The following is a 12,391-nucleotide window of genomic DNA, read 5'->3' as shown; positions in this document are numbered from 1 at the left end:
AACAAGAAGGAGTTCGGCCCCTCTTAACGTGCACCAGTTCCAGTGCTTGGAGTGCAGGGTACAAGAACAGTCATTTTACCGCCACTTCCTGGCCGCAAAGAAAACAGGTACATCTCTATTGACAATGTCAAACTTCAGCGAGTGGCCGATACTTCTTAGTATGACTCCAGCAGTCTCATGCCAGACAATGCAAAGAAATTCAGTGTTGGTTCCTGCTTCTACCACCTTGTCTGATGTTGCCATCGAGATGCAGTCAGTTACTGATCCCTTGTTAATACCGCCGGCTGGTGGTCTGCCCGAAGAGACTGAGTATGCTTATCCTACGAATGGTCACTCGCCTGTTTTACAATCTACGGCAGTTAACCAGTCACGTTTCTCCTTTGACACTACCTCATTGCCTTCTACTTCCCCTTCGAACATTGCCATTTTTGCTAGTTGGTTCAAAAGACATTTTTTGATTCCCCCTTGGACATACATCTGGCTAGTGCTAATAAGTATTTTTTTGTTTATGTCCATTGGATTTGTAATAGTATTTTTCCGTCTGGTGAATGGCCACTATCTCAAATAGAGATCTACAATTAGACTTATCAATGGAACTTTGGCTCGTCCCACATCATGAAAAGGGACCAGACTTTTGTGAATATTACTGCCGGGCCCGTTTTGGATGGAATTGCGTGGGATGCTGTTAAATTCCAAATTCATGGTCCTACCGAGGTCATAAATGTACCTAATGTATTTCGTGTTTCTATGGGTGATGTGGTTAAGCAGAACATTCGTTCTGATGATTGGGATGTTCATGCCATTGAAGCACTGTTTTCTGATTTGAAATATAATGCCGCTTTTGATGCAGAAGATTTATATGAGAATGCGGCTAACTATGCAGAACAGTACTGTTTTCAACATTATGGCAATCACTTCCTGCATAAAGCTAATACATTTCGAAATTTTGTAAATTTTACCCAATGGGAACACTGCCCTACCCCATCTTTAGGCAGTTCACCTACATTGGTTGATAAATATACTTATTTTACTGACTTCAGTGTTTCCAGCCCAGCATCCTTTTATTTTAAAGTGATGCCTGAGTCTGCCTCAAAGGTTAGACTGACACACACCAAATTGCTATATTCTAAGTCCTTTATGGATGAGTTGTCAATCAAAGGTTATGACCTGTGGAAGGCTACTGTTGCTCTTAAATCGGTTTGGGGTTCCAAACCGTGGCAGGTTCAGGGAACTGAAGCTTTACATCGTGCCTGTCTTGTTCCAAATCATATGTTGTTTTTGAATTCAACCATCTACCAGACCACCTGTTTCGGATTGGCCACTTCTAAAAAACTGAATTTCCCCTCTGTTCCGGATCTGGGCGCTTACCCAAATTGGGTTACCATACAGATCTATCCCTTCCTGCTTTGCAGTTATTAGTTTCAAATTCATCTTTCAATATTTTGAGATTTAGTAGTGGAGGATGGTTAATTTGGCAAAGCAGTTCCGATACCTGTCAACGTTGTTTTCTAGGTCTGAAACCAGGGTGTACGCAGCAATGCCTAGACCCTCGGTTTGAGTCCTCTCATACAGTAACTACCTACTCTGTAGGGAAATTATGTCAATCCTGGCTGCGACATTCCACCTTTGCATCTGTCAAAGTTCATTTATCAAAATTACATGACAAAATAGATTTGAATGATTTTGTTAAAGGTCCTGTGGGTGGCAGATCCAAGAGGTGGGCGTATGCTATTTACAATGAAGTATGGAAATTGTCGCAAATTGAAGCTGCTTCAAGATTGAGGGCCATTGATCAAGCAAATATGGAAAAGGTCTTGGCCGTTATAGATAACAGCATTAACACTCTTTCTTTCAGAATTTATACATTAGACAATATTGTTTCTTCAATTGTTGATATTGTACATGATGATATGTCTGTATTGTACCATGGTCAAAACCAGTTGCGTTCTGTTATGCAGTTTGCATGGACATTACAAATGTTAAAAGCAGGAAAGGTCCCCTGGGACTATCTGAATACGACATCATTATTCCTTCCCTTTAACCTTACTGTAAATCAACAGTTCATGTCCATGAAAGATGCTACATATTCATTGTTACACATTGAAAAGTTGGAGCCGTTACCTTTCTCTGTGGCGGAATTGAATTCAGCCGTGTGGTTAGTACATGGGTTGATCACTCTCCCTTTCGCGCTTTTTAAGTTTACGTCATGCATGAAACACTATGCCCTGGGTAGATATGAACAGTTGGGTACCGCGTTCCTGCATGAGGTTTGGTCTCTCCCTTTTACGTATAGATGTACAAGAGATGGTACAGAAGTTTACCTGAAAGGTGAGGAGTGTACTTCGACACCTGATCATTCTGTAGTATGTAGGCACATTCAGTTACACGGTGCATGCAATGTACACGCCCCAAATTGGGCCTGCGTCCTAAAAGGTGTCCCTGTGCCAGTGATTACACCGTCTTTCACGCTGCTTGCAAACGGTAGTTATTTAATTTTAAATAATGAAGCTGGCTGCGGGATGTTAGTGGGAATCCCGTATATAGTAACTGTATCGCAGAGAGTAGTCTGCTGCAATAATGTTCTATTTCCACCCCCGCATGGGTGGCTGGATGTTTCCATCTGGCCTTTGATTCCAGCCTTGAAAGCAGAGTTCAACAAGATGAGCAGAATAAGAGCTCTATTGTCCCAGAAAGAGGTGCCATTGACTTCCTCCCGAGAAACATTTGTCCTTCACGTGGCAAATGCGCGCACTGAGGTGCAGGCGCTTTTGAATACTGACCTCCCCCTGCATTTTGGAGCTTTGATCCAAACAATCTTCAATGCCTCGTCAACAACTGGCCTGGCTCATTTTTTTAAACTTGTGGGCTCAGGCCTCGTGACCTCCTTCCAAACTGTTTTTGGGGTGATTCCGGCATTTTTTCATTCTATTTTTTCAAACATCTTTGGCGGTGTCCCGCTGATTCTGGCGCTGGTGGCGGGTGTGCTACTTTTGCTTTTCATACTGTGGAATGGCTGCACTTTCTGTGCCTCACGGCAACCTGCCCCGTCTGCATCTTCTTCGTGACAGGATGCTTGAATATTATGGTACGCTGCCATTGGCGACTTTGAGTCTGGCGTATGGATTATCCTTCCGGTATTCCTACTTTACCTGCGTACAACCTGTCTTTCACTGCCTAGATTGTCCCTTTGAATGGCCTCTGGATTTGTGCTTGACCAACACGGTGTCTCCGGTGCCGGATTATGATCGACTGATGAGACCCTTAGTGTCTCACGAGTTTGCCTGTTCTGGTGTTCAGATTATGGCCTGTGGTGCGGCGCATGGTATCCTGGGTAATTGGGACATCGCAAGGGCTGCCTATGACTTCCTGGATATCAGTTATTTGGAAGAACACGTCGGTTGCCCTCTGATGGTGCTAGAGGCTCCGCTTATTGAAGAACATGTATGTTCCTTTTCTTTCATTAACTGGATGGCTGAAACTTTTAGTGGCCGTGCCAACGATTTTCTGTTGGAAGCTGTTGCTACGTATGCTGCATACACGTTCATGGATTGAGTGGACTGTCATCCGTTATGTTTTTTCTACCATGTCCTGAACATTACCTGTGACTTTGGATTGCTGGCTAAAGCAGCATTTTTCGATTTTTTTCCTTTCCCTTTTTGAGTTTTTTTTTTTTTTCTCCCTTTTCGATTTTCTTGCTTCGAACTTTCTCTGAACTGATAGTTGGTTTCAATTTGAATACGCCTTGTTCTGCTCTGTCGAATTTGAACTCTGCGTTCTCTCATTTCTTCCCTGCTGGTTAGTGCTTCGATCAAGGGGGCATGTAGTAAGGAATCCCTTAATACATACATACATTGTTAAGTTAGCATAACCACGTTAGATGTTAGAAAGCCATCTTGCTGCTTTTGCGCACGACACTGCATCTACATGTTATTGTTTAAACAAACTGCTGACTCGCGCTTTGCCTCACATGAGAGCAATCTGTTGTTACCATCCCGAGCTCTGCGCAGCGACCTTGGTCTGTACATGGTGTAACAAACAGTCTGGGTCGTTAGACAATGCATGTTTTCCACTCCAGGTTGATCGACCCACTATTTAGCCATAACACACAGGCAGCTGCAAATACCTGAAAGTTGGTGCGTTTAATATTGCAGACATCATGTTTAATATTCAGACCGAAGACGAGCCTTCCTGCGAGAAGACTTCTGATGCTCCTGTGATGTGATTTCACTAAGCTGATCTTTGAGGTATGGGGTCCCCTGTTCAAGCCTAAGAGACCTTTTATTAGCATAATAATAATATTAGCTTCTTAGTTAAGGGAAGGTGGTAGTATCCACTGCCATTTACAACATGATCACTCCCTTTACATTCTATGGTATTGTAACGATGCTGATGGTTTTGATTATAATCATTTGTCTGCTTGTATTAGCCAAAGTACTGCATCTTAGGACACGTGGTCTATAAAAATAAACTCTTTTTATTTTCACCGTGTCTCTGTTTATTCTTGTTGTGGACTGATGTGAGAATAATATACGAACAGGTATTTCTGATTCCCACCATTCCTGAGAGTACACTGAGTCGCTTGTTCTGGGTTGTCTTTTCAGTGGGACTGCCGAGCTAAATCTCGGATAACGAATGGGACACTTATGCTAGCCGGATACTGGTTTCTGGGTTCTGAGGTGAGTTTCTGGTACACCACAATTCACTGAGGTCCTGGGGTTCTACGCATAGTTCTGTGTGTAAGCAGAATCCCTGCAACAGCAGCATGGCAGAATAGTACCAGTTTTTCTTGCAGGGGAGCACACCACTGCATCTGAGTCTACCACGGGTCCAGAGGTGTACTGAAGAGTTAGGTCTGATTGTCAAATATTAATATCCAGTTCCTACTTTGAAGTAGGAGAAGGTTACAGAGGTTTTTTTCCCAGAGGTACCCAGAATTTCCTTCCTTACTGCCCTGACCCCAGCATGCATGGGGCTATAAAAAACTAACATCAAACCCTTTGTTACTGTGCTCAGGCAGAGCCTTTGTGATGTGCAAGTATGGAAGGTGAGAGTTCCTCCCTCTAACTAAGTCACAGATGGTCCATCCTGCCAATACTTATCTCCCCTTATCTTACTGTCTAGGAGTAATACACAATCAAAAACTGCCAGCTCCACTTAGTCATGTGACCCAGGATGCAGACTGCAGGCAGCACATGATTGAGACAAGAACATTTTTAGAATTGTGTCTGGATGTAGTGGGCTCTCTGTGAAGACTTCTTTACAGAGCAAAGGATGTGTGTAGTATGCACTTGCCCACCTAATGGGAAGTGAGTATCTGTCAGGAGTGCCTATATAGTGCTAATTCTACACAATGCATGATGTATATATAGTAGGGCCTTGGCCACCTAAGAGGATGTTGGTGTTTAAAGGGTTGCGGTAGGTTAGAGGGACTCAGTTATTCATGAAGGATTTGGTGCACAGGAAATTGTGTGTGTAGTAGTTAACACACCTAAAGGGATGTGGAAGGAGTAGGATTTCCATGAGGACTTCTGTACAAGGTGTAGAGTGTGCATAGTCGAGGATTGCCCATGTAGGGGAGTGTGAGTATGTGGTGGTGGTAGACTCTCCTTGAGAAGTTCTTTTCAAGACATAGTGTATGTCTAGTAAGGGCTTGGCCATCTATAGGGTGTTATGTTATGTTGATTTGGGTTGAGGTTTAATCACCTGTGAGGGTATCCAGGCACTTGGGTCAGTGAGTTGGTGTATAGTTCTCTCGAGGTATAATCGAAGAGACAGGCCTTCAGATTCTTCTGTAAATTAATAAGTGAAGAGGAGGATATGATGTAGTGAGGAAGGCCATTCTATGTTTTGGATGCAAAGCAGGACACAGAGTGGCCTTCTGATCTGCTTTTGCAGATGTAAGGAAGTGTATGCGAGTAAGAGTGAGGTAGAGCATAGGGGCTTGGCAGGCTGGTGAAAGTGTATGCAGCCGTTCAGGTATTCTGGGCTTGTGTTGTGTAGGGCTTTGTGTGTTTGTGTGCAAGAAATATAAATTTGTTGTGCTTGTGAATGGGAAGCCAGTGAGGCTTCATGGGGTGCGGTGTGATGTGGGTGAGGTGTTGGAGTCTGAGTATGAGTCTTGCTGTAGACTTCTGGATGACCTTGAGTCTGTGTGGGAGTTGTTTGGGGATTCCACTGTAGGGAGTGTTGCTGTTGTCCAGGTGCTGGTGATACATGCTTGCATGACTGTCCGTCTGGTGTTCTATGGCAACCAATAAAATATCTTTTTTAGCATGCATAGGATTAGAAAGTAAGAGGTGCATCTTGAATTGACTTGTGCAGCCATTCTGAGCTTGTCATCTAGGGTGATCCCTAGATTTCTTGCATGGTCTTTGAGCCTAGTGTTGATGGCCACTGGGTACTGTCACACATGGGAAGGTCTTCTTGCCAGAGACTGGTACTTCTCTCTTGTCGAAGTTGAGCTTCAGGCAGTATTTTCGCATCCTACTTGCTACTATGGTAATGCTTTTGTTGAAGTTAGTGCTGGGGTTAGCTGTCTTGTTCAACAGAAAGAGGATGAGTTGGGTATCATCGGCATAGGAGATGATGGCAAAGTCTTCTGATCGGATGATGTGGCTGAGAGGTATCATGTATATGTTGAAGAGGCTTGGCTAAGGGACTATTCTTGTGGGACTCCACATATCTGGTTTTGGTCCCTTATGTAAAGGGTGGTTGACTGATTTTTTTGATTTTTCCTGTAAGGAAGGAGCAGATCCATTTAAGTGTGAAGTGTGGAGCGAAGGCTATGGAGAGGTTAACCAGGATGATTCTTTTTTTAAAATTTTTTTTATTGAGCAGCTGAAATGGGCATAAAAACATTATACAATAATCAATGATCAGGGATAGAAAAACTTATGAAAACATCAAACAAGATCTTATAAAATCCTTAATTAATTAATAACATTTAGCAGTTATAGTTGATACAGAGCAGGAAACCGATACAAAACGTGTAACATACAGTCGTTTCTAAAATCACAGTTCCAAAAGGATACAAATGGTGCAAAATGCTTAAACAAGGGATATATAGACAACCCTATATTATAGTTCTTATCTTTTCCCTTTGCCAACCCAAAAAAGATGTGCATATTTACTAATCCTGGACTTCTTATATAAATAAAGTGTCCTGTGCCAAAGTGGTAGGTGGCGGTCGTTAATTGATCACTATTAAAAATTTTCCAATTTCTAGTAAACTTGTTCATTGCCCCAACTCTTTTGGCATAGGCCTCTTCAAACTTGTTTGTCCTTTTCATTTTATTCACCCATTTTAGATAAGAAGGAATCTCCTCTGATCTCCAATTTTGAAGGATTAAGGAGCGGGCTACTAAAGAACAGATCGCCGTATAAAACTCTTCGGCTTTGGACCAGTCAGATCTTTTTGTTGAGATAGCAAATAAAGCAACCTCAGCTTCAGTATCAAGCGTCTTGTCAATGACCTGACTTATTGATAAAAAAAATTTGCGCCAAAACATTTAGAGTTTAGGGCAAGTAAAAAAAATGTGAAGCCAGTCGCCCCCCTCTTGAAGCTGGCATCGGAAGCATTTATTTTCGGCTCCCGGAAAGCGTTTATTTAAAGCTTTTGGAGTAAAATAAGCCAGCCAACGGGATAAAAACAACATCCTTTTGAAATTGGCAGCTCTAAGGGCCTTGCCTCCTAACTGGGCGACCTGCTCCCATTTCTGCCTCGAGAAGGAGCAGTTAGTTTCATGAGTTATTTTGGCCAAGATACCTTCAACCAAAGACGACTCTTCGCCCTTACTCAGTAAAGTATACCAGGTCCCTACTCCTTTTAATTTCACTTTATAAAGGGCATTAGCCAGAGATGATGTATTTATTTATTAAATTTACAATCTGCAAGTATTCCAGAAACCCCGTCTTTAATTGATGACTAGACTTGACCTGGACTTCTTGCCAGGTGATAAGTTTCCGGCTTAAAAAAAAAGAGCCCAAACCGCCCAATCCAGAATCTCTCCATTTTTTGAGCTTACTAGAATGAATTTGCAACCCAAAGATCTTGCACTCATCCAATTTTAAATAATAAAAACCACCGGACCCTACCAGTTTAAAACAAGACTGTAGTCTATCGGAGAATTCCCGGATGGTCTTATACCTGGTCTTTTTGGGTAGTTTAACTGTTTTAAAAAAAATCAGAACTTGCAAACCTGCTTCTTGTATCATTCTGTGATAAAAAAACATAGCAAGCAGCCCATTAGGATCTAATAAACGTGCTGCAAGATCCATAATCACTGCCATATAATAAAAACGAATATTTGGCAATGCTAAACCCCCTTGAGCAGTTCCCAACTGCAATACTGACAGCTTAACCCTGGATGCTTTCTTATTCCAAACCAAATCCCTGATCAATGACTCAATTTCTCGAAAGAAATTAGAGTTGATCTTTAACGGAACATTTATAAAAAGAAAAATTAATAAGGGGAGTATTGACATTTTAATTAATGCTACACGGCCAATTCAGGTTAAAGGAAGAAGAGTCCATCTAGCAAGCAGAATTTTTATTTTATTGCGCATAAATAAATAGTTCAAGCTGAATAGTTGATCAAACTGATTAGAAACATAGATACCCAAGTATCTAATCGGTTCTTGAGATCTAAGATTTAAAGGCAAAAAATTACCGCGTTCAATTGTAGAATCTCCGTTTTGTTTTGATTAATTTTATATCCACCTATCTGTTCAAATTGACCAAATTCAAATAGAACTTGCTCAAAATTAGATTTATCAGGTCGTAGATATAAAACTATATCATCAGCGAATAATTTTAATTTCGCCAATCCTTCTATTGGTGCTTTAATTTCAAGATTTTCACGAATTCTTATTGCCAGGGGCTCAATAAAAAAAGTAAACAAAATGGGGGACATCGGGCACCCTTGTCTGGTTCCTCGATTAATATTGATTGTCCCTATTGCATTGGCATTAACTACCACCCTGGCTTGGGCACCTTGATGAATATTTTTCAACATAGTAGTTATCTGGGCCGGGAAACCGAAGTTTTGCATACCGAGGAATAAAGCATCCCAGTTTACCAGGTCGAATGCCTTTTCGGCATCGACCATTGAAACCAAAATTGGAATTTTGTTGGTAGAAACATAATCAAGGGCCTGAATTAAAAACCCGGTATTTGACAACATCGACCTCCCAGACACAAAGCCAGACTGGTTGGGATGGATTAAAGCCTGGGCAATCGGGGTTGGGCCCATATTTTCATCAAAATCTTGAAATCCACATTAAGAAGGCTGATTGGAATATACGAGTTTACATCTTTATGATCTTTCCCTTTTTTAACAAAACTGACGATGATAGACTCCTTAAACCTCGGGGGGGACAATGCCTCCCGTTTTAACAATATTAAATAATTTGACCAGAAAAGGAGTCAGTTCTTTAGAAAAGATTTTATAAAATTTAATTGGGAGCCCGTCTGCTCCACAGGCTTTCGCCCCAGCTATGGATTTAACAGTGTCTAAAATGTCTGTATCCCGAATATCACTCTCAAGTTGATCAACTAACGGGGGAGGTAAAACAGGAAGATTAACTTCATCAAGGTATTTATGAATAAGATCTACCCCTACCTCGTATTTGTTGGAGTAAAGCTGAGAGTAGTGATCCATAAATACTTGAGCTATACCTTCTTGGTCTTTAATAATATTTTGAGTCTTGGGGTCAACGATCTCTGTTATTAAAGCATTTTCCTGTTTAGTTTTTGTTTGACCCGCTAACATTTTGACCACCATTTGACTCTCCTCGTATACTTTTTGTTGGAAAGTTTTAGAACTGTTAATTTCCTCAATTAAAAAAAACTATTTTAAGGCTACCTTCGCCCTTTCTAACTGTAAAACAGCATCTCCCCTCCCCACAGATAAAGTATCTCTCAAATTAGTAGCATAATCTACAGCCTGTTGGAGTTGATTGATCTTTTCCCTTGTTTCTCTTGACTGACCGGCTGAACGTGCAATCATCTGTCCTCTAATGGCTGCCTTAAACCCGCCTTAGACTGAAAAAATTTCTGCTGAGCCTTCATTTAAATAAAAAAACTCTAGTATCCACTTTTTGGTTTGAACTATCCAGTTGGGATCTTGGAGGAGTAGACGATCCATCTGCCACCTGGATTGAGCTCCCCTTTCGATCTCAAATTCTAGAGAAATTAAAGAATGATCTGAAAATGGGTTAGCACCTATATTGGTGTCTAAGACCTTAAGAGATCGTGATATAAGAAAAAAATCAATCCGAGAAGCCGTGTGAAATTGTTTAGAATAACAAGTAAATTTTGCAATAGTCGGATTGTGTTGGCGCCATTGATCCACGAGTAGATGTTCCTGTTTTAAGGCTTCCAATACTTTCTTTGTTTGGGGTTTAAGTTCTTTTTTATTTTTATTTGAGGTGTCTTTTTTCAGCTCTTGAATAAAATTAAAATCCCCACCCAGAATTATTTTTCCCGGGGCCCCTCTGAGTAGCTCACTGTTTTTAAGTAGGGCTTTAGTATCATCTACTATCGGGCCGTAATAGTTTAAGAAATGTAATGTCGTCCCGTTTAATTTGGCCTCAACCCAGAGCCAATGCCCTAGGGGGTCTCTCCGAATTCGACCGAATTCCCAAGGAAGACTACGGCAAAAATAAATCGCAACCCCTCTTTTAGCTAACCCAACAGAGGCAAAAAACACATGCGAAAAAAACCTGGGGAGATATAATTTAGGAAAATTAGTTTTTAAATGGGTTTCCTGGAAAAACAATACCTGGGGCATACAGGATACTAGCCACCTTATTAAAGCTCCATAATTGAGTTTATTTAATAACCGATTAGCATTAATGGAGATAATGCGACACAAACTACTCATTTTGCCCTGATTGTGGACAAATAGAAGTCAAAAAAATTATTCCAAAATTGAAACATTTCAACACTCCCACTTTCTTAAGAACTTTTACTACCATGCCCCTACTTCTGCTCTTTTTACTGCTATTCTTTTTAACCCTCCCTACACCCCCCTTAGACCTCTCAACCCAAACCTCAGAAGAGGTGTCCCAACACGCTAACCACCTCTTTCTACCCCTAGCGATGTTACTGGGTGCCATGAATCTGTACCCGGGGTAACCCCTCCCCCCCAAACCAGCACACGGATACTATACACCACCTAACTACCAAAAAAAACAAAAAATAGCAAAGCAAACAAGCAATAGGAAGTAAGAAAATACATACAATAGCTCGCTTTTAAACCCTAAAAAACAAAAAAGCTATCAAAAAGAAGAAAAACAATCTTAAGACAATGACTACATTATGAACTGGAACTGGAAATTTCCTTAAGAAAATCCTGTGCATCTTCTAAGTTGGTGAACATAGGAAATTTCCCCTTAACAAGTACACGCAATTTCGACTGTTGTGCAATTAATGCCTGAGCACCTTGAGCTTTGAACAAAAACAGGAGTTTAACAAATTCTTTACGTCTCCGAGCAGCCACAGCAGACAATTGTCTCTGCTGAATGGCTTTGGACAAGATCCTCTCCTTTATTCGAAAGACCGCAAAATTAACTAAAATAGTTTGGGGGCTGCTCATATTTGGCAAGGAATGAAACGGAACTCGATGGGCCCTGGTGATTGTGAGATCCCCGCTAAACTCTGGGAGAACCTTATCCTCAATAAAGGATTCTACCCATTGCGATGTCTGGGCCCCTTCGATTCTCTCCGGGATTCCCACTAAGCGTAAGTTGGAACGCCGAGAATAGTTTTCCGATTCCTCGAGCTTCATTTCTAGAGTTCTCCTGTACTTTGTAGCTTCTTGGACTTTGCTACATAATCCGGTTATCTGGTCCTCCAACTGGGAGATCCTGCACTCTGCTTCCTGTATTTTAGCTGGAAAACCGGCCACGGCCTCTTCTATCTTTCCCAAACGGAGATGAAGAGAAGCAATTTCATTTTCCTGGGACCTTTTCATATCTCTTATTTCATCCAGAATAAGATTAGGCATTGTTTTAATATCGAGCTGTCGTGTTGAGTCATCCATCTGAATTTCTACAGGGTCTACAGAATGTACAGGATCTGAACCTAAACTGGAAGCAATTTTTTGAGAGGTATCTAATAGCTTCTGCGCCTTTTCGCTATGAGCCAATTGTTGTAGCTGTTCCTGGGACCCAGGGGAAGATACCAGATTATTGTGAAATAAAGACTGGTTAAGGACAGGCTGAGAGAGTGCCGGCTGGATGGATTTGACTACAGACACAGACACAGGTGCAAGTGCAGGAGCGATATTCAAGGAATCAACATTCAGATCTTGTGATAAAATTGATAAAGTCAATGAGTTTTGATCTTGAGGAGGTGCTAAAGAGACTGAGGAGGTGTCCGCGAAAAAGG

Source organism: Triturus cristatus, chromosome 5_2 (genome assembly GCF_964204655.1).
Source record: "Triturus cristatus chromosome 5_2, aTriCri1.1, whole genome shotgun sequence".
NCBI classification, from domain to species: domain Eukaryota; kingdom Metazoa; phylum Chordata; class Amphibia; order Caudata; family Salamandridae; genus Triturus; species Triturus cristatus.
Note: the sequence above shows the minus strand (reverse complement) of the source record.